The following is a 25,016-nucleotide window of genomic DNA, read 5'->3' on the forward strand; positions in this document are numbered from 1 at the left end:
TGGCCTATGCATTTTGACTAACCCTGTACTATAGATTCGATATCATAGGAACATTGTATACACAGAAACCAATTTGTCTGGCTTCCTTTTCAATACAGCACCTGAACTATGCTGGCCCTTTAATAAAATGAAGCTCTTACTCTTAAAACATCATTAAAATGCTGCAGGCTTCTAAATAAACAATGCTTGATGTGTTTATATTGCTTTGTGTCTCCCTGATTGTGTCTTATTCTGCTAACCACCTGTCCAACTTAACTTTGATTGGCCATGTATTGCCTGCAAATAATTCAATAGGAAACAAACACGTTACTGTTGTATTAAAAACAGAATGTTTTGTGGGATGGCAATTACTGGCCAGTGTAGGAATTTTCCAGGCATCTGGATTTCAGCCCACACTGAATGCAGTGAATTATATCTCTATAATTGAGGATGATGAATGATCTGACCCTTTCAAAATGCATAATAAGTAAAAAGCCAACCACAGAGGGAGAAGAAGTCAAAGATCGGGTATATATGACTCAAGCAGTAAGTGCATGTGTTTTTGTGTAAGAACCTAGCCACAACTCGGCACTAGAATCCCAGCGGGTGCTATTGGTTGGGTAATATGTTACAGGCCCTGAGTAATATAAGTCTCAATGAGAGCAAGAACAAACACTACAATTGATTTTGTAAGCCATAAAAAGACATACAATGTCAAACGACTTAAAGGATCTGAAGAGTATGACCACACAAAAATGACAACACCTAACCTTTTGTTTAGGGGACTCCCTTACTTGCCTGAGAATAATTCTAAAAAGGGCTATAAAATGCTCTTCTGGCTTGCGAGATGAATCACAGAAGGAAACTAAATTGCTCAGACATATATTAATGTCACCTTAGCAAGGGTAATATCCATGTTTGTGCACACAACTCATTCCCACAGTTACCAATATATCAGGTTAGAGGGCATGCTTATGCCTAACTTAATCAGCTTGATAAATTAGCACTTTTTTTACTGGCATGTCACACTTGGATGCCATGCTGTGGCAAGAGACTGTCTCTGGCCCAACCCGCCACTCTTATGGGATATTAAAGCCAGAGGTCAGTTCATTTTCCTTATTGCCTTTCTCCTGTTTGCAGCTGGTCATCTGCTCTCAGCAGCATGCTGAATGGAAGAGGGGGAAGCCAGATGGAGATTCCCTTGTCAGACACTGAAAAAGAAATGAGGCAGTGATGGGCAAAGCAAAGAGGGAAGGGAGCAAAGAAATGAGACTGAATTTATTAGTCAACAACAGACACAGAGGATGGACCAGACAAAAGGGAACTAGCTGCCACATTGTTTTCTCACTGCATCAGAAAGCACCCAACCACACATCCACAATGGAGAAAAAAGAAGAGGCTCTCAAAAGAACGCAAGTCTTCTGCTCATAGCATTGTACTGCAACACAATAAAGGTAAAACAAAAAGAGAGGATGACAACCAGCACAAAGACACAAAATCTGAAGCTCCTCCCTTTCCATTCACTGTTCCTTGTCCTTTCCATTTTCCACCTAACATGTCAACCAACGGCTCAAAGATGCAAATGTGATGGGTATCTGGGATCAACATTAGTCATTTCCTGAGTTGCTCCTTCACTAGCAGAATTTAAATATGAATGACAAAGTCTAGCAGCTGATCTGATGAATCTATTGTATGGGCCACCAATACCATTATGGCAGAAGTCTAGTGTCCATTTTGCAAACAGATATGCAGATAATGCCTATTCATTATAGTTTAACAAAGAATACTAACAAACACAAATGTGCAGACCATCTCAATAGACTGAACCATTCAAGGCACAGAAGATGCCCATTATAAAGTTTCAATTTTCCAGTAACTAGAATTGTTGTTTCACATAAGATCACATTACTAATTATGGACAAGACCATGATAAATATATCTGCAATAATTTTACAGCATGCACCCAATCTGAACTTTGTAAACATAATTGTATAGATTTCCTCTGAAGGACGTAGCCAAAAACAATAAATGGTTTTGTGTTACTTGCTTCTCCATCTTTTACTTATTTAAGTGAAAATAAGACTAAGCTATGTGCAGCTCACACAAGCTGTTAGTGTGGCCCACAGAACATCATCCACTGCCACCCGCTGCCCCCACCTCTCGCAGCTCATTGTCCCCCGCCACTCACCATCATCCCCCAGGGAGGGATGGAGGAGAGGGAAAGAAATAAAGAAACAAGGAAGGAAGGAATTCAGAAAGCATGGTGCAGTGGTTTGAACAATGAACTATGGTTCTGGATCCACTGGGTGGCTGAAGGCAAGTTATATCCTCACAATTTCAGAGGAAGGCAAAAGCAAATCTCCTTTGAATAAATCTTGACAAGAAAACTCTGTGGTAGGGTTGCCTTAATGTTGCCCTAGGTCTGAAATGACTTGAAGGCACACAACAACAATCCTATTACCTTACTTGGAAAGTTAAGTGCTAAAAACCTGTTTGCAGCCCCAAGAGGCTTTGCTTATTTAATTTTGGCCCCTTACTACTGACTAGTTCTGCAGGCCTGATCTACACTGTGGAATTAATGCATTTCAACACTATTTTAACGGCTATCCTCAATGGTATGGAATCCTGGGATTTGTAGCTTGGCAAAGCACCAGTTGTCTTTGACAGAGAATGCTAAAGACCTTGTAAAACTACAACTCCTGTGCTTCAAAATAATTTAGTCAAGGCAGGTAAAGTGGTGTCAAACAGCGTTAATTCTACAGCATAAAGGTATCCTAATATATAAGAAAGTTGAAAGGTAATGGCAGGAAGAAGAGTCTAGATATAGATTCCTTTCACATCTAACTCACTCTGCTCCTCCAGCTACTGGCACTATCAAAACTGAGTGTCATGTCCATTTGACAGGCAACGGAAAAACATCTCATCCAACCAAAATGCTGATTTTAACCTGTAAGACCTTTTGTATATTTGGATTATACCCAATGCATAAACAACTTTTGTTTGTCTGAGACAGAGTAAGTCTACTAGATCAATGTTACACACCAGGGTATACTAAAGGGTATACTCCAGCTAGTAATTGGATTTAGGCCTTACATACATAGAAAAACCACAATAATAACAACAGCAATAAACCCCCAAAACCTCTATATTTATCAGTAGTATTGCAAACAAATTAGACATGTTTATTGATATTGTTAGCAATGCTAGAAATGCATTTGCAAGAGATAATCTTACATTCTCCAAGGTGACATGCTTAAATGCATTACAAGTGATCCAAGACAGATGATTTCAGGAAACTATGACATGGTGGATTGTTTTAAAAATTTGCAATAATTAATTTGTTAAAGAATAGAGCTCATGTATATGACACAATTAGTATAACTATGGATTCATTTTGCATGAATATAGTCACTATATTCTATATATAGTCACCCGTGTCCAAAGATTTGGACACGGGTCATAAGTGGTGTTTTGGTAAATCCACACTCACGACCCGTTATATGACCCGTTTGTTTTTTGTGCCCCCCCTCCCCCAACAAACACATTAAAGCAGCCATTTATGGAGTTGTTTTTTTTTTTTTTTTTGAAATTTGTCACTTTTTGTAAGTCGCAGTGAGTCAGCTTCTTTTTCAGCTCAAGGGAACTCTCCTGGGTGGCACAGCCAAACATGGTATGTCACATGCTCTCCTCAGCCTATCAGAGCTAAGGGAAAGGGGAAGGGAGGAGGCACTTCTTGCATTTCCTTTAAATGCAGGAGTCATGTTGCCTCTGCGGTCATTGCGCGAGTAAGCTGGGAGGGAGCTCAAGGGTAGCGCAGCAGCTAGGAGCTGAATTTGTTCATTCTCAAATGCTTTTGGATGTGCCAGGAAAGCATAGTTCACCTAGCAGTTTAGGATTCCTTTTAAGGTCATCACAGCTGAGCTTAGAATCCTTTTAGAATAATTTTTCTTTGCATTTGGGGGGGGGGGTCCATTTAGGATTCATTTGGGGGGGTTCATTTTTCCCCCTTTGCATTTTTTCACAAACTTTCTTTATTTTCTAGTTTATTTTAATTCTAGTCTGGTTTTCATGCTTTCCTTTCTATTGGTTTCAAAAGTATAATTCAATTATCCAAACTACAGTGCTTTATTTTCTAAAATCCCAAGTTGCTAGGGGGTGCTGCTGTGGTTGCTTGCTGTTGCTGAAGCCAATATTAAATCAAATGACAAACAAACGTACATTTTGGGATCAAGTGAGAAGAAGAATTCTAGTTTAGTCACCATTGATCAACCAAACCAACCTGTTCCATTCCTTCCCTACATTGTGGGGGATTTGAGGTAGTATCAAATACCTTGCTTTCCTTTCTATTGGTTTTAAAAATATAATTCAATGTATGCTTTATGTTGTGTCATTTCAGAGAAATTCAACGAGATAACTCTTGTAGTTTTTTTTAATGATGCTGTTAAAAACTTGAAAAATTTCCCAAAAATCAGTGGATGAGTAAAACACTCTGAAACTTGGGGGGAGAAAGGTTATAGTGGTAAATGGGTGCTACAAATGTTTCATCCATATAGCCCTAATAATGAGGAAGAAAGGAGTCCCAGAAATGTTTCCATTTACGTGCATGGACAAATAACAGAACAAAAAACTATCAAAAACTTTGGAACTTCATACGCATACAATACGGATCTTTTAGGAATTTTTCAAAACACTTGGGAAACAAAACGGGGGTTGCCCAAATTTTGTAAAAACAAACAAAGTAGATTTTGGCATTTTGCACATCTCTAGTAGTCACATATATACTAGGCTTGGGCGGTTTCGTTCGTTAATTTTGTAATTCATTATTAATTCGTATTTAAATTAGCTTACGTTCCAATATTGAGCCATGCAGGAATAGTGTGAGGAGTAAATTAGATCTGAAACAATTTTTTCAATTTATTTTGTTATTATTTCGTTATAATTTCGTATTATTTCGAAATTATTTCGTAATTATTTTCGCATGTCTGGTGGAAGTTTTATAGTTGTTGTTTGTTTTATCACACCAACAGTCAACAACAGAGGGAGAGGGAAGCTTCAGAAGCTCCCCCTGTCCCATTTGGAGGTTTTTTTAGCATATTGCGCAATCGCGTCCGTCATTAACGAATCGATTCGTAATTTTACGAAATTTCGTAAATTTTGAAATTTTTAAAATCAAAATTTCAGAATTCTTAAAAAAAACGAAACGCAATGGACCCCTAAAAACGAAGCGAGTTTAGAAACAAATTTTTCCATTGTTACCCAGGCCTAATATATACCACTGGCTAAGTATAATATTTTCAAAAAGATGCATACACTACCTGGAAATTTTTTAGCATTATCCTGTTTTTATAAAAATGAGCTTGTACTATTTCTATATTATGTTTGGGGCAATTGAAAAAATATGATTAAAGTTTTTAAAAAAACACCCACACACATGCACACCTTTTACCCAATTTGGTCTTGGATATTATATTTTTAGAAAAGGTGATAAGTAAGGGGGGGGGGCTATGTTATTATGTTATGTTGATAATTCTTTATTTATTACATCCAGATTTTCTCAGGGAAGCTCAAGGAAGCTATGTTTTCCTCATCCATATTTATATTATCTTAAACATAATCCATAATAATTAGTCCAAGGTCACTTTGTGAACAAGGTAAGGTTTGGATTCACACCCTTGAGTCCAAATCCAGCATTCTAACTATTACACCATTCTGACCCTGTTATATTATACCTGAAAAAGATCTGACATGGGATTGCTCTGTAGATCTGTCTCTTTTTTAAAAAAAACATGGAAATTACACTACACATTTCTGTGCCTCACTGCACATACTGGAAGAGGTGCCAAGCCACTTTGTTAACAAACTTATTTCCCAGATGTGGCTAAAGCAGAGACAGAAGGCTCAAATGTTCGAACATACCTAACAATTCAATTACAGTTATCGTACGGTGCCATCACATATTTTTCTTTAACAATCAAACAGCCTCAGCTGGAAATTCTAAGCAATAACATAAATAAAGCACCATCTGGCAAGAATAATTAAGGAAGGCTAGAAATAAAACATTAATTAGCACAGTATTTCAAACGACCTTCAAAGGCCTGATTATGAAATTATCTCCAAAACAGGTAATCACTTATTTCATGTTGCAGTTAAATTTAAGCATGCATAAATAATTCCACACTTTGAACCTACTACTGCATGTTATTGACTTAAACCAATGATCAAATTGTTTCATTTTTGTACAAAACAGCCAGGACATAGACAACAGATAAATAATAAGCCGGAACCAGCTGTATTGTATTACTGTCTCAAACAGCTGAGATAGCAAGTGCATGATCATTGTTTAGCCCTATCCTTTCTGTTTACCAACATCCTTAAGCATTTTGCATGATTTCCTTCTAGTACTCATTAGTGTCAACAAGTGTTTTGTCTGCTTAAATACATCTCTCATTCAGAAAAAAACATTTCTGAGACAAACCCTTCATGCATTTCACAAAATCAAGCCAGTCTTTTCATCTAAGTATATTCACAATTCAAACCTATGTTACTAGGGCACCCTAAATCCTGCAGATAGAAAAATTCAACATATTTTATTAGAAAGCGAGGCTATTACTTTCATACTATTCCTCCCCGCCCCCCTCCCCCCCCCCCCGGCCCACCAAAATAGAGAAAATGAAGGTTTTACTAAGGGGAGGGAATCATATAATAGACCCAGCATGGTATAATGGTTCCATCATTGGACTATGACTCTGGATACAAGAGTTTGACTCTCAATTCTACCATGGAAACTCAGAAGCAAATCCCCTCTGAACAAATCTTGCTCATAAGCTCCATCACAGAGTCATCTTAGAGTTGCCATAGGTCAGAAACAACACACAAAACACACAAAATCAACAACTGGAATCATGCCACTCCCACCGGCTCCTACCAGTACAGGCAATGTTGAGGATTACAAGGAACTGCAATCTAAAGATATTTGAGGTTCTGCATGATTTCCATACCTAGCTTATGCTACAGTGCTAAACTCTAGGGCCCCTTAAAAAACCTAGCATCAGTCTCCTGAACTTTAAACCATCCAGAGATATTAGACTCATAGTAGTCTTGCTATTTGTTCTTGTTCATTCATTGTTGTTTCCGACTCTTCATGACCTCATGGACCAGCCCTTGCTATAGACCAAGTATAACTGGGTACAGATGTCATAGAGTGTTAGAATACTATCCTAGCTCGCCAACCACATCAAATGGTTGCTAAAATAATCAGTATAGATTTTTAAAAACTTCCAAGAAATGAAATGTACAAGAGTTCATCAGGGCTGATTTACTTGAGCTCCCACTCAAAATAGCCACATTTACATCTGAAAAATAATTCTCAGCCATGGACTTATTGCATGGTCTCAGATGATTTGCTAGTGAGTTCAAATTTATTACCTGGACAAGGGTTATATTCAAGATCAACTCTAGAGACTGTTGTGAGGGCTACCAAGATGTCTGTAAAATGTTTATTCCTCAGGCCAGAAATAGGAATAGATTTCAAACATAATACTCCATCATTGTTCACTTTTTGTTTTGTTTGGTTGAGGATAATGAGAGCAGAAGTTCAATAATATCTACAATTTCCTTCCATCCCTGCTTTAGATGATTATGAGGTTCTAATGTTGTTTTCATATGCGGGTTTTTTCTGGGATTACTATGTCAGTACTTGTTTGTTCTATGGAGTCATTGAATGTTTGCCGTGGCATGTTGGAATCCGCCCTGAGTTTTCTTGGGGAGATACAGCAGAATATAAAGAAAGTTTTATTATTTAGTATTTATTATATAGGAAGATCAGGCAGGAAAAAATTACACTGAATAAATTCCTGCTACTTTTAGTCACAGTGCATTTGTGGATGATCTTATTACTCTTCAAGTGCTTCATATCTGAAAATACTATAAATAGGCGTTTATTTGCATGACATGCTTGCCTCATTTAGAAGTGCTTCCACTTTAAAAGGCAAACAAATCCAACAGTTCTTTGTTTAATTAATCCAGTTTAAAGCAAGTGTCACTAAAAAATGATGAAAAATCATTGCCAAAGTGTAAGTCTGGACTAATGACATGACATATGAATGGAAATGGAACAAACTATTGTGTCAATAGAGGACTTGATAGTTGAAGAGGATCGAATCTTAAATATGATTCAATTTAGCAGGGTAGAAAGAATGGGTCTGATGAGCACCTATGGCACCTTCTGGTTATGATTCTGGTTATGATATGATAAGGATATGATTCTAGAATTGCAAGTCATTCCACCAGAGAGCTGGGAGATTATCTTTGAAGCTGGCATCATAATTAAGAGGTCATGTAATTTGAGGGTAGGGAAGATGACTGCTCTGGAAACAACTGATATTTTGGGGCTCATATGTTTTTACCTAGGAGAAACTGGGGAAGGGGAGTCTGAGAGAGAATAATTTCCCCAGCTGCTCCTGAAATAGGTTCCCGATTTACCAGGAAGGTAGTTGTGGCAGGCACTCCCTCCACTCACCATTTTGCCCATCCTCCTTCTTCCCAGGAGGCTCTAGATTCTTCGCATTCCTCGGTGTGCACAGGAAAGGCTGGCCAATCAGAACGAGCCTCCTGGTAAACTGATTGAGTGGTAGGAGTGGATCTGAAGAAGACTCCTTTCCTCAAATTCACTGGCTGGGTATAAAATCCAGCACTGTAGCTCCACTGCCTTCATTTGCCTTCGAGCTTTTCCCTACTGCCTTCATTTGCCTTCAAGCTTTTCCCTACTACTCGGGCTTGTTTATTTTTGTTGCCTTTGTTTCTTGTCACAACTTGGGGGCAGTAGGCATGGGCTTTGGGTCAGATTCTGTCTTTTTTCCCACAGGGAATTGGCTGTCTTCTGGTGTATCGGGGAGATGTGGCTATTCAGCAAGCCCAGAGCAGCACTGGATGGGGACTTGTGTTATGCCCCTTCCTGTGGTGCCATCAGACCAGCAGGAGGGCTGCCTGATGCTGTGATCCAGGACCCATGTAAGGCTTCCAACCCTATTTACAGCTGCATCCATTTATTTATTTATTTATTTATTTATTTACAGTTCTTATATTCCGCCCTGCTCACCCCGCAGGGGACTCAGGGCGGATTACAGTCAACACATATATGGCAAACATTCAATGCCAGTTTGACAAACCACGTTTAACACACAAATACACCAAGGCTATTTAACTTTTTTCTGGCCGCCGGGGGAGCTGCTGCTTTCCATTGTCCATCAACGACACCGATGAAGTTCTTCCGCATTCCACATTCCCCGGAGTCTTTTTTCTTTATGGCCTCATAAATTAGTTAAATTTAGCCTCCCACACAAGGTGGTACCTTATTTTCCTACTTGACAGATACAACTGTCTTTCGGGTTGCAAAGGTCGACAACGGGCTTCACAATGGGTGGACACCCACTCCAGCCCGGGCTGGCTTCGAACTCATGACCTTTTGGTCAGAGTGATCTTAATGCAGCTGAGACTCAGCCAGCTGCGCCACAATCCCGGTGTTGTGGCCTTGTTATCTCAAATTCTGTATGGCCTGTTGTTTGTTAGTGTGGTCCAGGGTGGTTGCCCTGTGCACACACCTTGTGTGTGGTCTCATTTTTCCATGGGTTGGTCATCAATGTAATTCTGTAATTCGCTCTGTTGCAATCTGGACCAACTACAATTTCCAAAGACTCTTCAAGTAAATAATGGAGCATGCAGGCAGGGATGGATGTAAAAGTTGATAGGTGCATAATCCATATGTTTATTATATAGATTTTAGTGGACATGTGTTTTTTGCCCTCATACCTTTTGTTGGAAAATACTATTGGGGAAATCTGACAGTTCTACCAAAGGAAGTAACTAAAACTGATAATAAAGCTGTTCCAATCTTCTGAGTGCCAAGTACTACAGATAACAATGATAAAAAATAAACACAGCTGTATTCTGAAATACTGGCAGCCTCCAAAAGTACACTCAAAGCAAAGAGCATTTTAAAAAATAAGGTGTTACCAATTTCCAAATGAAGTGTGTTTTTAAAATAAAACATAAGATGCTTTCTCAGAATTGTTGTTCCCTAATTGCTTATTTTCTTTACGAAGTAAGACAATCACCTATTAAAAATACTGAGGTGAAAATGGTATAAATTAATTAGTATAAAACTATCTTCTTTACATGTTCTTTTTATGTAAACAGTGTGGATTAAATATAAAAACACACATATACACTTTTGCTCGGTTTATCACACCAGGACTAAAATCTGGGAAGGTAAAACTTCTATCTGAGGGATATTAAGATAAGCTAATTACTTTATTTTCATATTATGCATAGTATCACATAAACAATGAGCCAAGGGTCTCTTCATCGAGTGACTGAGTCACCTTCTCTTATCCCTGGGTTGTCTGATGTCAAATGACTTGTGCAAACTTCTTTTGGAATGAGGCCAAGGAGGAAATACTTTATACAATATCCAGAGCATGATCAGACTCCTAAACATCCCAGACACCATCTGGAAAACCAGACACACAGGTCAAAAAGCTTCCTTGGGGAGTCGCTGAAACAACCTCCTCCTTACACAAATTCCCCTCTCTTGGTGGAAACGTACCTTATTAGGGATGCAACAAAGACAGTTATAGCGAAGGAAGAAGAAATCCAGGTACCTTGCACAGTTTGGACCATGGCAATTCTACTTCAATTCTGCAAGGTTTTTACAAGCGTGACCTTCACATTGCACTCCTGTACATGTTTAACTTCAAAGCATTTGCCCCGGCAAACAGAAAGGATATACTCTAAAACTTACATGTGTGGGATTACAGGTTTAATTGTGAAACCTGAGAGCTTTTAGCATTTGTGTAATTTTCAAAATTTACAAAGGACTTTTTCTTTAAACATGTCAAGGTATACTTAAAGGGGATCATGTTAATGAACTGCCTCATTTCAAGTTCATTGGCATAATGATGCATTTTCTTCTACTTATTGTTTCTCATCCTGGCTCTGGTTGAGATGGAAAGGCTGTTCATAGATCTGCTGTCCTCATGGACACACCAAAATCTCATAGAAAAATATCTAGCAGTATGAGTTTTTTCACCTGTGTAGAGCCAGGATAATACTGTCAGAAATAGCTGAGGTTGGGGTACAAGCAAGTATTTTTCAGGAGAAAATATTTTTCACATGAACCTTTCTGCATTCAAAATTATGGAATTTAAAACAGCCAATTCAAGGTGGAATAATATTTCAACATGCACAACAGACAGTGGACTTTAAAAGCCACCAGAGAAGATGATTAAGAAGACCTTAAAATGTGGATGTTCAAATGTGCCTTTGATCACTAAATGAATTAGCCCTTCTAGCCATAACTTAATTTCCAATTCTTGCACTTTACTATTATCCCTGCCCCTGGAGTTGTATTGCACTTATTAACTTGGCCCTTCCAGCTCTAACTTATCATCTGACTCTTGCACTTTTCTATCAGCCCTGTCCTTGCAGTTGCATCGCACAAGTCCTTGCCTCACCCCTTAGTTTCTGAAATGCCCACTATGCTTGGCTGCTGGTTGTTGTATGGTGATGTCTGTTTTTAATGCTGTTTTGTATATGTATTTTTATTGTGTTGTATTTGAACTCTGTTTGACTGGGCTTGGTCCCTATGTAAGCTGCCCCGAGTCCCTTCAGGGAGATGGCGGCAGGATACAATAAAGCCTTCGACAATACATTTATACTTATATATCTTTCCCCCTACTTTCTCCATGGTAGAAGAAGGGCATAGGCATAATGTATGGCACTGGAAACCCTAAAGAGTGAGAAGGCTTGTGCAGCAGCAGTGGAAACACTGAACCCTTCATATTTCTCATTCATTCAGCTAGCTAGTAAGAAAAATAACCATTTGAGAGGAGTCCCTTTCTTCGGAGTCATCCTTCAACCTATCATGAATAATCATAAGATTCACCTATTTAATCTCACACACCCAGACATGTCTATTTATTGCTTTTATTTTACTGCTTTACACTGAAAGCACTCAGACATTGTTAATTATGAGTAAGAACAGCTTTCTGAGTTCAGTTCTCCACCAACTTAGTGGCTAGGATGTAAAATGCATACATTGATTTATTTTGTGAATATTCTGCTAATCCAATTGAGAATATGCCATTACAGACATGTCTTTATGCAAACTCAGAAAAATCCTGACTGCAGAGCATCCTTTTATGTTTATATTTTTATTGTTATATGTTTTTAATTGTGTTACTTTGTAACCTTTGTGTATATAGGGCTTGGTCCCCATGTAAGCCACCCCGAGTCCCTTCGGGGAGATGGAAGTGGGATATAAGTTTGTGTGTGTGTGTGTGTGTGTATGTATGTGTGTGTGTATGAATGATTAAAAGATTAAAAGTACAAATCCAACACTTCTTATTGATTGATTGGTTGCAAGGGCAAAAAGAAATGTATTTCACCAAAATGCTAGCCTAAGCATTTTATATTAGATATATTTTACTGGGTGAATCACTAAAGCAATAGATGATGGCTAGATTTAAAATATGATATGTCTAATGATTCCTGAAAATGTGGGAAGTGGCTCCATTAGACTTAATAGACTTGTAAGTATATGGATTTTCTGCATATTATTTGCTTACTAACCAGCGCACAATTAAACTCATTGTTCCAGTTTAAATTTTAGTTGCCATAAAAGAACGAGTATAGGATCTCGGATGGCTCAGATCCATCTCAGCTGAAACACAGGTATTGCGAAGCCTTTGAACCATACTGTAAATAGGTCACTGCTTAATATGGTTGATCAAATTCAAGTGTCATTAGAAGAACTAATGAATTGGTTTTTTGTGTAGCATGAAATGGAAAATCTGTCTAGCTGAAGTCAGTCAGAGAATAGAAAGGATAATTTGGCAAAGATAATAAAAGTTCATGGTAATTGTGATATACTGCATATCAAAAATATGGATTTATTGAACTGGCTTAAAGCGCTAAATAAAATAGAAGAAAGGAAGGTTGAAGGTTTTAATGAAATATTTTTCATCACAATATCTCCCCTTTAAAATCTTTAAGGACATTTATTCAAGGACTCCCAAAAGTAATGCAGTTCCATTGATTTCAACAGAACTACACTACTGTAAGTGGTGAATAGCCAGTGTCTGAGCATTGGATTGCAAATCTGGAGACCAGGGTTTGAATCCCCGCTCAGCCATGGAAACCCACTGGATATCCTCGGGCAAGAAGGTCATAGCAAATTGTGCCAAGAAAAGTCCATGACATGTTTGTATTAATGTAGCCAGACATCATAAACAAGTTGAAGTCATACAGTAACAGCAACAAACTTTAAGTGGTCACTTAATGACACTTTCCTTATTTACAATCAAAGTAAAACTGATCACTTACCAATGTTATCAGATGAGGCAAAAGTCAAAGAAAACTACTACTATACTTCTTCACTTCTAAGATGCACTTTTACCTATACAAACATCTCTTAAATAAGGTGCACAATAGAATAGCAGGTGTATCTTACGTGTTTTTGTTGTCGGTGATGGTACTTAAATTAGGGTGCGCCTTACCATTGAAGAAACATGGTAGTTTCAATCGGGGGAGGAGGGAGGTCTGTGTTATGAAGAATCATTTTCCAAAGAAATTTGAGGTGCCAAAAGCTTATTTCATTGTGATTCAGGCAGGCAGATAAAGTAACTGTGCATTATTTGACAAATAATGTTTATTTGTTTAAATACTATAAGAGCAAATGATCTCTTTTTTGAAAAAGAATTATCTTCTATTCTTTTAACATAAAGACCAAACGATGATCATGTTTTCACATTATTCCAACGAAACCATTCTGTGTTCTTTGGTTTTTTGACAATTACTCAGAGAAGATTTATTTCCCATATTATGGCTCAAATGGAATGAACAGTTGCTTAAGATGGAGAGAAAAAAGCTCTCAAAAGCTCTTGGTATCCGATGGGATTTGGTTCCAAAAATCCCTTAGATATCCAAATCTAAGCCCCATTGTATACAATGCAATACGAAAATTGTTTCCTGAATATAAAATCAAGGTTTGATTTTTTTTTTAAAAAACAACAACAACATTTTAATTCATGGATGGTTGAATCCATGAATGCAGAAACTATAGATATGGAGAACCAACTATACCTGAAGTTACAGTTAGAAGAGACAATAATATGATTCACATGCCAACCAAACTTTCACTTCCCAAATTAAAAGTTGAACATGGATCCAACTTTCTTTTTGGCTACATGTTTTCCCAGATCTTGTGATAAAGTCTCCCATATAAAAATATACATACATTATGGACAAATTAGGGCTCCCTGCTGGCACAGCAGGTTAAACCGCTGAGCAGCTCAACTTGCTGACCAAAAGATTGGCAGTTTGAATCCAGGGAGTGGGGTGAGTTCCTGTTGTTAGGCCCAACTTTTGCCAGCCTAGCAGTTCAAAAACATGTAAATGTGAGTAGATCAATAGGTACTACCTTGGTGGGAAGGCAATGTTGCTCCAGGCAGTTATGCTGCTTTTTCTCCCTTTAAACTACAAAATTAAACAGCAAGGAATAGAGGCATATCAATGATCAACAAAAACATTTCTTGTAGAACAGCCAACTGTATTTTGATGCTGAGTGTGTAGTCTGCATGTTTTCAGTGTTATATATAGGAAAGAACATTTAAATTGTACCTGTCCCATAAAATATTATATAGAACATGCTTTTGAAACTTGAAAAGCGCTCCAGAAATAACCACCAGTGTCTTTAAGGCACACATTTAGTTTATAATTGAATCTATAGTTGAATCTATAGTTGCTCTCAGTCCTGCCACCTGTGCAGGTGCGTCTGGTAAGAACAAGAGACAGGGCGTTCTCAGAGGTGGCTCCTCAGCTGTGGAACTTCCTTCCCAGTGATATTAGAGCAGCTCCCTCCTCCTGGCCTTCAGAAAGAAAGAGAAAACTTGGCTCTGGGGTCAAGCCTTTGGAGATTAACTGCAGTGAAATAATAACTATGAAATATGTGCAATGATGCTTGGAATGGCTTCAGATTACGATTGTGGATGGCGTGATTTTAACAGTGGTTATAATGTTTATATGTTTTAAAGTGCATTTTAACTCTAATTTTATATGTTTTAAAGTGCATTTTAACTTAAATGTATTTAATTGTCTGTTGTCGAAAGCCATCAAATAGTTGCCATATGTACAGCTGCCTTGAGTCCTATTCGGGGTAGAGAAAGGTGGGATATAAATAAATAAATAAATCTTTGCCATATCATCTTTGCATCTCAGTCTGATTAGTGCTGATTAAGGAGAATAAATGTGTATTCCCGCCACAGTCACACTTCATGTACAGAAGATGGATGGAATGACCACTGAAAACACTATGTAACATGATTTTTGTTCTTGGGTTATAAATGTCATTTCCTAATTCGTTCTATCATAAAAACATGGAAATGTATATTAAACTGCCAAATATTTGTTTGTGTTGGACATCCTGCAGCACATTTAGTTATAGATTTTGCATGAGTCTCAACCAATACAACATAGTTTGTGGCAGCAACAAAAGCAAAGTTTCTAGAGTATAACAACTACTTTTGAAGTAAGTACTGCACAGTTAAGCAGAAATAACACTTTCAAAACAGGAACAGAGGGGTTTTTTTCCCAAATTTTATTACATAGTGATATTTTTCTACTGCAACCAAAGACTACCAGGGCATCCAGCTGTTTCCTTTATCTTACTATCCCAGATCTGGGAAACTCTTTTCTTTTGTCAGGTACCTTGCCATTGATATTTAGTTGATTGTTCCTATCTGCTCTTTATCTAGCACAGATTATAATGAATTTCCCTTTTTCTTTCACATAATGGTAGCCACAGAACTGAATGTGAAGCATTTCCCCACAGATTCCATTGGATGCTCCCAACACTGAAGTTTTAGGTAATATAATATGCTTCTATTTTTGTCATAAGACAAATGGGAATAGTTACAAGGTAATGACAGAGGTAATTTCTTAACTGTCTTGAGAAGAGATATGGGCAACTTAGCTACAATACTCATTGGGTGGTATGGCTTAAAAATAAGTTCTGATAGCAGTAATAACGCCATGTGTCACAGACTATACTACTGAAATTTGTATGAGCAGAATGTTTTCCATCCATAAATACCCATATGGTGTATCGTTGCCCTTTATCTGAAAGATGCAGACAATGGAGAATAATGGCTCCAACTTCATTGATGTTACTCCAGGTTTTAGTCTGAACTTTACAGGAGCTATCCAAAGTTCTTAACCTATTTTGTTGTTGGGCTCAGTAACTAAGATAGCTCATTTAAAGCTTGACTAAAACCCTAAAACACATACCACATCAGAGATACTAGTTTCTCTTGGCACTGGGCTTTTGCAAAAGGGAAAGGGGGGGGGGGGAGAAAAAACTTTTAGCTTTTTACTAGTCACTGCCAAAATTCCTTCTTTTGATGGTCATCTTGTTGCCACAAGGCACTTGGACACTGAACACTTTGCAGGAGGATTCAGACTAAGATGCTGAAAAATCTGGTCTTCCAGGTCCACCACCCACCCCCCGCAACTGTTTCCCCTTCACTTCCTTCCATAATTACAGAAGTTACATAAAAGCAATGGTGTATCAATCCTAAGCATGCTCACTTTGAAGTTAAACTCATTGAGTTCAGTTGGATGCAACATCACTATACTATTCAATACATTTTATTTATTTACAGTATTATATACTGCTTTCTTCACCCCTGGGGGGACTCAAAGCAGTTTACAAAAAATAATGGCAAAATTCAATGCCTTAAATCATAAATCAAACAGCATATGACTAAGCATAAAATACAATAGCACAAATTCTCCAGAAGTTAACAGGACATTTAAACATGAAGTACAAAAATTAAAAACACCTAACAAAAACATTATAATCACATGATCTAAACTCATAGACCGGGCCATTCCAGATGTCTATTGCACATATTCCATATTTACTTCTTGTACTGCGCTACTTTACTAGTCAAAAGCTTGCTTCCTTAACAATGTCTTTGTTCTCTTTCTAAAGGCCAGGAGAGAGGGCACTGATCTAATCTCACTGGGGAAAGAGTTCCAGAGTTGAGGAGACACCACTGAGAAGGCCCGTTTCTTGTCCCCACCAACCGCACTTGCAAAGCAGGTGGGACCGAGAGAAGGGTCTCCTCTGTGATGGTTCATAGAAGGAGATATGTTTGGACAAGTAAGCTGGGCTAGAATGGTTTAGGGCTTTGTAGGCTAAAGCCAGCGCTTTGAATTGTGCTCAGTAGTAAACTGGCAGCCAGTAGAGCTGGCATAACAGGGGAGTTGTGTGCTTCTCTGGTGAGAAACCTGGCTGCCACCCGTTGGACCATTTGAAGCTTCTGAACAGTCTTCAAAGACAACCACACGTAGAGTGCATTACTTGGAAACGTATCCTTTTAAAAAGGTAACTCTAGAATATAAAGACAGTTACTGACATGTATTCTATTACTACATGCAGAAACAAACAAACTATGATTGCTTTAGAACCAGAAGACATGTAGTTAAAGGGAAAGCGATTACACTGTCCCCTTCTTTTCTAAATAATGCTTTGAACCAGAAAACCACAATTTTAAAACTTATACACAAGCACATTGAAACACCCATATGCACAGGGAAAGGGCTTGTATTTTATCAATTGTTACTTCCAAAAATAATTTTAGATACTGGTCATCTTGCATTTCCCTGAATGGTATGTTTCTTTACATCTTGACACCCATTCAGCAAGGGAGGGATCTTTGTATGATAAATGAAAATTGCCTATGTTAAAGTTCTATATACCTCCATTGCCTCAGGATTATTATTAACAGAGAAGAGCTTGCATTTCCATTATAATTTGATTCCCTTCACAGTCTGTCCTGAGATTTTATGACATTTTATAGTACAATTTAATCTTTCATTATTACCAATAGATTAAGAGAGTTATCTTAGGCTCAACATACTCATAACTATGGAGGGTAATTCTATGTCAGAATAAAATATATTCATGTCAGCTTAACTAATGTCCAATAAATGATTTAAATTCATCTCACACAGGCCTCTTACTGAAGGAAAGGGTTTATAAAATGACACAGAGGGGATCAGTTTAGGATGTTGGTAGCCATACTTAACAATTATAAATGAATGCACAAGAATTCACTAATCACTGGAAAGCTGATTTGATGACTGAGCAGAGAGGTATCGGAAATGTTTACTGCCATTTAAATCAAGGCTATATTTGTTAAAGTTATGACTGGATACACATGGCTGTTTGTTAATTTGCGGCAAAATTATTGAAATTGCTGGAAATTATTGGGTGGTATCTAGATTTTCTCATATGTACAACAGACATACCGAAATCAATGGGGTTCAGGCTAGTCACATGGGTGTGATTTGCTCAACATGCAGTCTGCTCTAAGAAGAAATCTGGATCCAACCTGTTTTTCCTATATCATATGGTCTAAAGATGTGAAAAGAGAGATATTTTCCTTATATCCCTACCCATTATTATGAAAAATGTATTTTAAACTGCATTTTGGGGAGAGGGTCCACAGTAGTTGTCACATTCTCAGAAGGGTTCATGACCCTCAAAAGAGTCAAAGCCTCTGCCCTATATTATGAAATACTGTATATGCTTGAATTAGTTATCTGTTGTGTTTTTTTGACACTAAATCCTAAAACATGGGAACCTGCTTTCTGAATAACCATAGCAGAGAGACCAACCAGGATCAGATTTATGATTGATTGTGAAGATTTAAAAAATATTTTAATTGCATTTCAATCCTGTCAAAATTGTCCTCTCAACTATTATTTACATTGTAATGGGCTCTCATTATTGTTAACAACAGCATCCATGCCTGTGCAAATCTGTCAATGGGGTCACCATAGTTGTTGTCATCATCATCTTTAATTTCTATCTTTAATTTTTATCCAACCTTTCTCCCAATAGGTAGATTACAATATAACTTGTGTGTGGTGGTGGTGGTGGTGGGCGGGGAATCAACAATGAGTAATTTGGTTGTGTGTGTGTGTGTGTGGGGGGGGGGAGGTGTTGGTTTATTCCAACTTTGCCCTGCTTTAGGAAAAGTTGGGGGATACTCCAGAGCAGTATTTCTCATACAATCTCATGAAATATGCCATGTGGTGATTCCAGTGGTGCCTGTCAGAGGTCCGGGAAACCCTTTGCCCCATGCCCTGCATCACATGACTCATTGGAGTCCCCACCCAATGGTAGGAAGTGTTCACCGCCTGGCTGCTCCCTGTTGATCCAAGGCAACAAGAGAAGCCTCCTATGTTGCCTTGGCTAAGGCATGCTCTGTTTCACCTTCCCTTTTATGATGGAGCCATGCCAGAAGTTGCAGTGTGCTGTGGGATGGGAGCCAGTGGGTTCCATCACAAAAGAATAGGCAGACCAGCGCATGCTGCCTAATTAGTTTAATGCGATGACGTCCAAATCTGCTCCTCCAGGTGTTTTGGACTTTGGCTCCCAGAAATTCCAGCCAGTTTACCAGCTGTTGGGAATTGTGGGAGCTGAAATCCAAAACATCTGGAGGAGCAGAGTTTAAGAAACACTGCTCTGCAGTATCCCAGGGATTGGCAGCAGTCAGGACAGCTGGATCAAACCAATCCTCTTTCCAGACAGACACTGCTGCCATCAGCTCACAGAAAGATCTTAAAACAGGGCATAATGGAGGCACATACAAAAGTTACAGTCTTTCAGACCAGTGTAGAGCTTCGTATGTCACAACCAATATTTAAATATTTAGCTCATGAAGCTGTTCCAAAATGGGAGTTGTGTTTTTCAATATAGCCTATAATCAGAGCAAGGAAGTAAAGAGTTTAAAAGTGCACATGTATGGGTGCACACTGCACAATTTCTACTTAGCCAAAACCAAGTAGTGACATTTCTTCTTATGTTGCTATTATCTGACATTACATTATAAGCCATTCACTTTCTAATGAGCCACCCTCATGTATTACAAAATCCCCTAGTATGAAATTCGACAACTTATGTTTGTCCCATGATGTGGGACTTCAACTCCCATCAAGCCTTGTCTACTTAGCCAGGGGTGAAGGCTACCTACATTTGCCAAGTACACAGTACTTAGTGCAGCATAGCTACACAAAAACATACGAGTAAATCTAGCTTGCTAAATATAAAGTATTTTGTATAGGTTGTCTGACATGTGGTTGTTCTTGATATCTGTTAGCTATTTGTTCTTTGCATGCCCACCCCCTTTTTGTTGCATCCTTTATGTAACAGACAACATAAATTGTGGAATGTCAGGTGACAAGCTTCCATTATTATTTTTAATGTATGCCTTACATATTTGCCACAAAACAGCTTAACGTCAAAAATCTAATCAATACAGTTATGTAGAAACTTGTAGTCTCTAAAATTTATTTGACAGAGACCCTGGGGGCATGCCTTTTATTCGCATACTTTACCTCATCGCAAGATAATTATTTTTTATGCCAGCCTCAATTCACAACTCAGTGAAGGACTAAAAATGATATAAATATTTTATATAGCGTTTCTATGTCAGTTACTGCTTACCTTCCCCCTGCAACAATATGACCGTGAGCTCCTACTGCAGCTCAAATGAGATGAAGCTAATCACAATTTAAATTATATCACACCGTTACTGTTCAAGAAAGTGTTTAGTTAAAGATTAAATGAAGTGAGAGAGAAAGTGTACCATATTTAATGAAAAAAGCTATGGTATCTGTCGCCCCAAAAGCTAGAAGCAATTTTTGTTTAGTAGTTCACACTTTTTAAAATATCTACTCATTTGGGGATTTACAAAAGACACCTTAAAGCTGAAATTTGATCCTCTCCCTTGGTTCATTGTCCTTCCTTCTGTCGTTCCTTCCTTCTTTCCTTCCTTCTTTTTCAGTAGGAATAGGTAGATGAAAGCACTATTATTGTCAGTCACAATATTGGTTACGATGTTTGTCTAATTACAATGTTTTATTGTTTTTAGATGTTGACAGTATTTTTGTGCTTGTTTTTAATATTATTTGCTGGGCATGTCCTTTGTAAGCTGCCCCAAGTCCCTTTGGGGAGATGGAGGCGGGGTTTAAAAATAAAGTTATTACTATTATTATTATTATTATTATTATTATTATTATTATTATTTTATAAGGGTTTCATTGAAAGGGAATGGGTATCTCCTCCCAGTTTAGTGAACCTTATCTCCCCTCCTCCTGAATTTCTGCCATTGTTTTGCCTTCCATCACACAACTTGGCACCTTCAACCATCAGTTTCTCCTATATGGAAGAGAAACCTTCTTTGCACTGCCTGCCCTAAGGATCCTGCACAACTACTTCCAGGACTCACAGCACACACAGCCTCAGGTTTCTGGTGTTCCAGAAACAATGCTTTAGTGAACACACGAGCTTGATTCTACTGTAGCTAGCTGTATAGGCTACAGAAACCTGCAGCAGATAAGGACAAAGCAGGCAAATATTTGTTGCATCTAGGATCTCCTACTGAGTTTACAAAGAAGAGAAAAACAAAGGGAAAGGGGGGAAGTAGACCAGCCTGTCTCATTAACCACTACCCCCATATTAAAACAACATACGGCAGATCAACGTGTTTGACCGCCAAAAATCAAGATCACAAAAAATAGAGGCTGACAAAATCAAAGTCATCTATGACTGTAGCTTTGTGACATAACGCTTAGATGACACGGTGTTGCATATTGTTAGTTTTGAATGGTATAGGCACATATAATTTTTCTATGTTATTCTTATCTCTTTTATTCCTATCTCTTTAAACTAGAAATGTCCAGCAATGCATCTACTTTGTTAACAAAGTTATAACTGTATATTTATTTATCACTTCAAGACAGCTGGCACTCAATAAGGTCTTTAACCTTTAAGTAGCAATGTATGTTGAGATCTACATCATGTCTATTACCAAACCGCATCACTTCAAGACAGCTGGCACTGAAGTTATGAATGCTTTCTCATGTACACTAGAATATGATAGTACATATCAAGAAAAACGTTCTCCCTTAGGCTTCCTCTTAGTGTTATCTTAATTTGCAGTCAGTTAGGCTTTCCATGGTAACCCACTACTTCATTCAGATATCTGATACCACATCCTACATCCAAAGGCAGTTTGGTCTAGAAGCAGATTCATGACACAAAGTTGCTAATTATTCTTTTGTCCCCTTCCTTATTCTCATATACAATAGACCCTATATATCAGCTTTGTTTAACTTGAAATTTCAGCATCTGTCATATTTATGTCATTTAAAACCTTCTGCTGTATTTCTCTGTTGTGTAAGAAAAATAGGGTGATTTTACACCTGATTCAAAGGTACAGGAGCTACAATGCAAAGGATGCACTAATATGGATCGCCCATGAAAGAAAGACATTGCCTAAGCTATAAAAAAGTCTAAGTTAAATGTTCATTAGACTGAACAGATCGCAACAAATGTGAGCTGAGAAATTCCAGAAGAATGGCCGTGTCAGCTTTCTATGCTGTTAGTAGTGATGAGTGCCGGAGGGGAAATGGAAGAGGAGAAATAGACTTGGACAGACACAAATTGACTATAACTTTGCTAGATATAGCTTTGGGTGAACCTGTTGTAGCCTGGAATAAGAATCTAGTAATGGAGTAGCCTGTCTGCTAATCATTGGTCATCCCAGCCTACTGGCTAAGAAACTAAGGAATGTCAAAGCTCAGAGTTTGCCAGTGTATGTACTCATGGAAGATCAACTCTAGTACCCGGAGGCAGAGGCAGTTGTCTGGATTAGAGTCAACCATCAGGGCCCTTTTGTATTTGGTATATTTCCCAAATCTCCCTAAATAATAACCACATCCAATCATTTAAATTTGTGAGAAAAAAAGGACAATGCATTAAAAGGAAAGAGCACGCAAACTGGTACTGTAGAAGCAAAAAGGCATTGCAATAATGTGGCCAATATGGTTAACCTCATACCAAAGGTAGGGAACATCTAAAAGTAAGCAGCCAAGTGCAGGCTTAAATAATCTGGGGACAGAATAAGCAGTAGGATGTACCCTACTGGCCAACCATCATAACCCTTCTTTGAGCTAGCCATGCATCACCTCTGACTGGTTGAAGACTCCTTCCTCTACTTCTGTTCAGAGGCTATCCTTCCCACCATTATCTGCAAAATGCAAATCTGGCCTAGAGGTAAGTGGAAATCCAGTCTTGTACTGTAAAGTGTTTTGAATTTTTTAAGAAACTGGATGCTAAACTGGAGGGTTCTTTGATATAGAAATAGAGATTAGTGGTGTTTAATCATTACAAAGAAGGAGCACAATAATAACCAATAATGGAGCTGATGCCCCTCCAGTATAATGAAAACACAATTTTATCTCTTTTTTATACATATTTCTGGAGAACCGGATGAAGAAGACAAAGATGGAGATGAAGATATAATGACAAAGAAATTGTCAATAATTACAGAAGCAGGTAACTTCATCAGGTCTGGAGACAAACTTTAGCTCCCTTGATGCCACGGTGGGATTTATCTCAAGGGACATCTCAAGGACAATATTTTAATATTACTTTCAATGAAATCTAAAGATTTCTGGCGGGGAGTGTCATGCCCTATCAAGCCCTCTTGGCTTTCTGTACCTCTAGATGTGATGTAATAGCTCCTCCCTTCTTTCTCAGTGTTATACTTGTTGCTCCTCCCTTCTCTCTCAGTGCTATACTTGTTGTTCTAAAGAGAAAGCATGGCTGCTCAGCTCCTGGGAATTTATCATTTTTCACCTACTGTTGTATGATGCTTTACAAGGTTTACCTGAATTAAAGCATCTGGAATCATATCTACGTCTCCTCAGTTGAGTTGAACACTGTCTGACAACATATATCTATATAAGTACATATAAGTACTAGTTAATAGAGAGCTAACAACCTCACACTTGCAGCCAAGTTATTGAGTCAGAATAATGCATCATCAAATTTGCAAAGTGTGGTAGCAAGTAGAAGTTGTAAAAACCTCAATTCTGCTTTCTCTTAGTCATCTTTCTGTGCTAAAACAAGGTGCATGTTTCCCTCTACGGAGGTAGAGAAGATCAGGATACAAAAGTTTTAAATACATACATACATACATACATACATACCTTGTTTGCATGTGGCAATGCATGAGTTTTGCCAATTAGCTGCAGGTATTAAAGGAATACATGTAGCCCATTTGCTGTGTGAAATATTAGACTACAACTACCATGATCTCCAGCCACCATATCAATGGCCATGTTGTTTGGAGGTTCTTGAAGTTGTCTAAAGCCCAATTTCTAAACTCTGCTTGATGCTGTCTAGCATGTTCATGACAAAGTCAAAGGTAAGATTTGAAAATGGGAAATGATTTATTATTCAGTCTCTTTATTACAGCCCAGGAGCTCATACTGGAAACAGTTTACAACTGTAGATGCAAGGCAACAATGTAAACATTTTAAATGTTACCAAGTGTATATATACGCTGTGTTATTGCTAATGTTTATTGCTTACTTTTTGTTTATGAATTTATTTATTGTTTGTATTACTGTTGCTATTGTTTTTATTGTTGTATTGTGGGCTTGGCCTCATGTAAGCCGCACCGAGTCTCTTGGGGAGATGGTAGCAGGGTAGAAATAAAGTTTTATTATTATTTATTATTATTACCAATTCCAGAGCCATCGTATTTTTTTTTAGAAGAACTAGTTGCAGAAAAGGTAAGCCAGACAAAATTATAATGGTACCAATTTATGTTCAAGGAATGTAGAAAGACTTGGCTGTAAAAATAAGATGTGCAAATTGTACGTGGGAATTGCTAAAGATTATAGGAAGCTTTCAAGATTTGGTTTACAATGGCAAGTGCAGTCATTTTCTGCTTCACATCTACTAATAGTTATAGAATGATATTGAAAGTCTCTGTTGATAAAACACCCTAATTATATAATAATGTCTGAAATCCTCAGAATTGTGTGAAATCTATACATCAGTTGAAATACATTCCAGGCTTTATCTGAGGTTTTTGAACTGCCAAATGTGATAGTCA

At 37.9% G+C, this 25,016-nt stretch overlaps 1 protein-coding gene across 1 annotated transcript in view; it reads right to left on the reverse strand.

Moving 5' to 3' along the window:
• ATRNL1 (attractin like 1) overlaps nucleotides 1-25,016 on the reverse strand; it is a 678,126-nt gene that overhangs the window by 242,676 nt on the left and 410,434 nt on the right. The window lies entirely within an intron of this gene.

The sequence above is a fragment of the Anolis sagrei genome, chromosome 3 (assembly GCF_037176765.1).
Source record: "Anolis sagrei isolate rAnoSag1 chromosome 3, rAnoSag1.mat, whole genome shotgun sequence".
Classification (NCBI taxonomy): Eukaryota; Metazoa; Chordata; class Lepidosauria; order Squamata; family Dactyloidae; genus Anolis; species Anolis sagrei.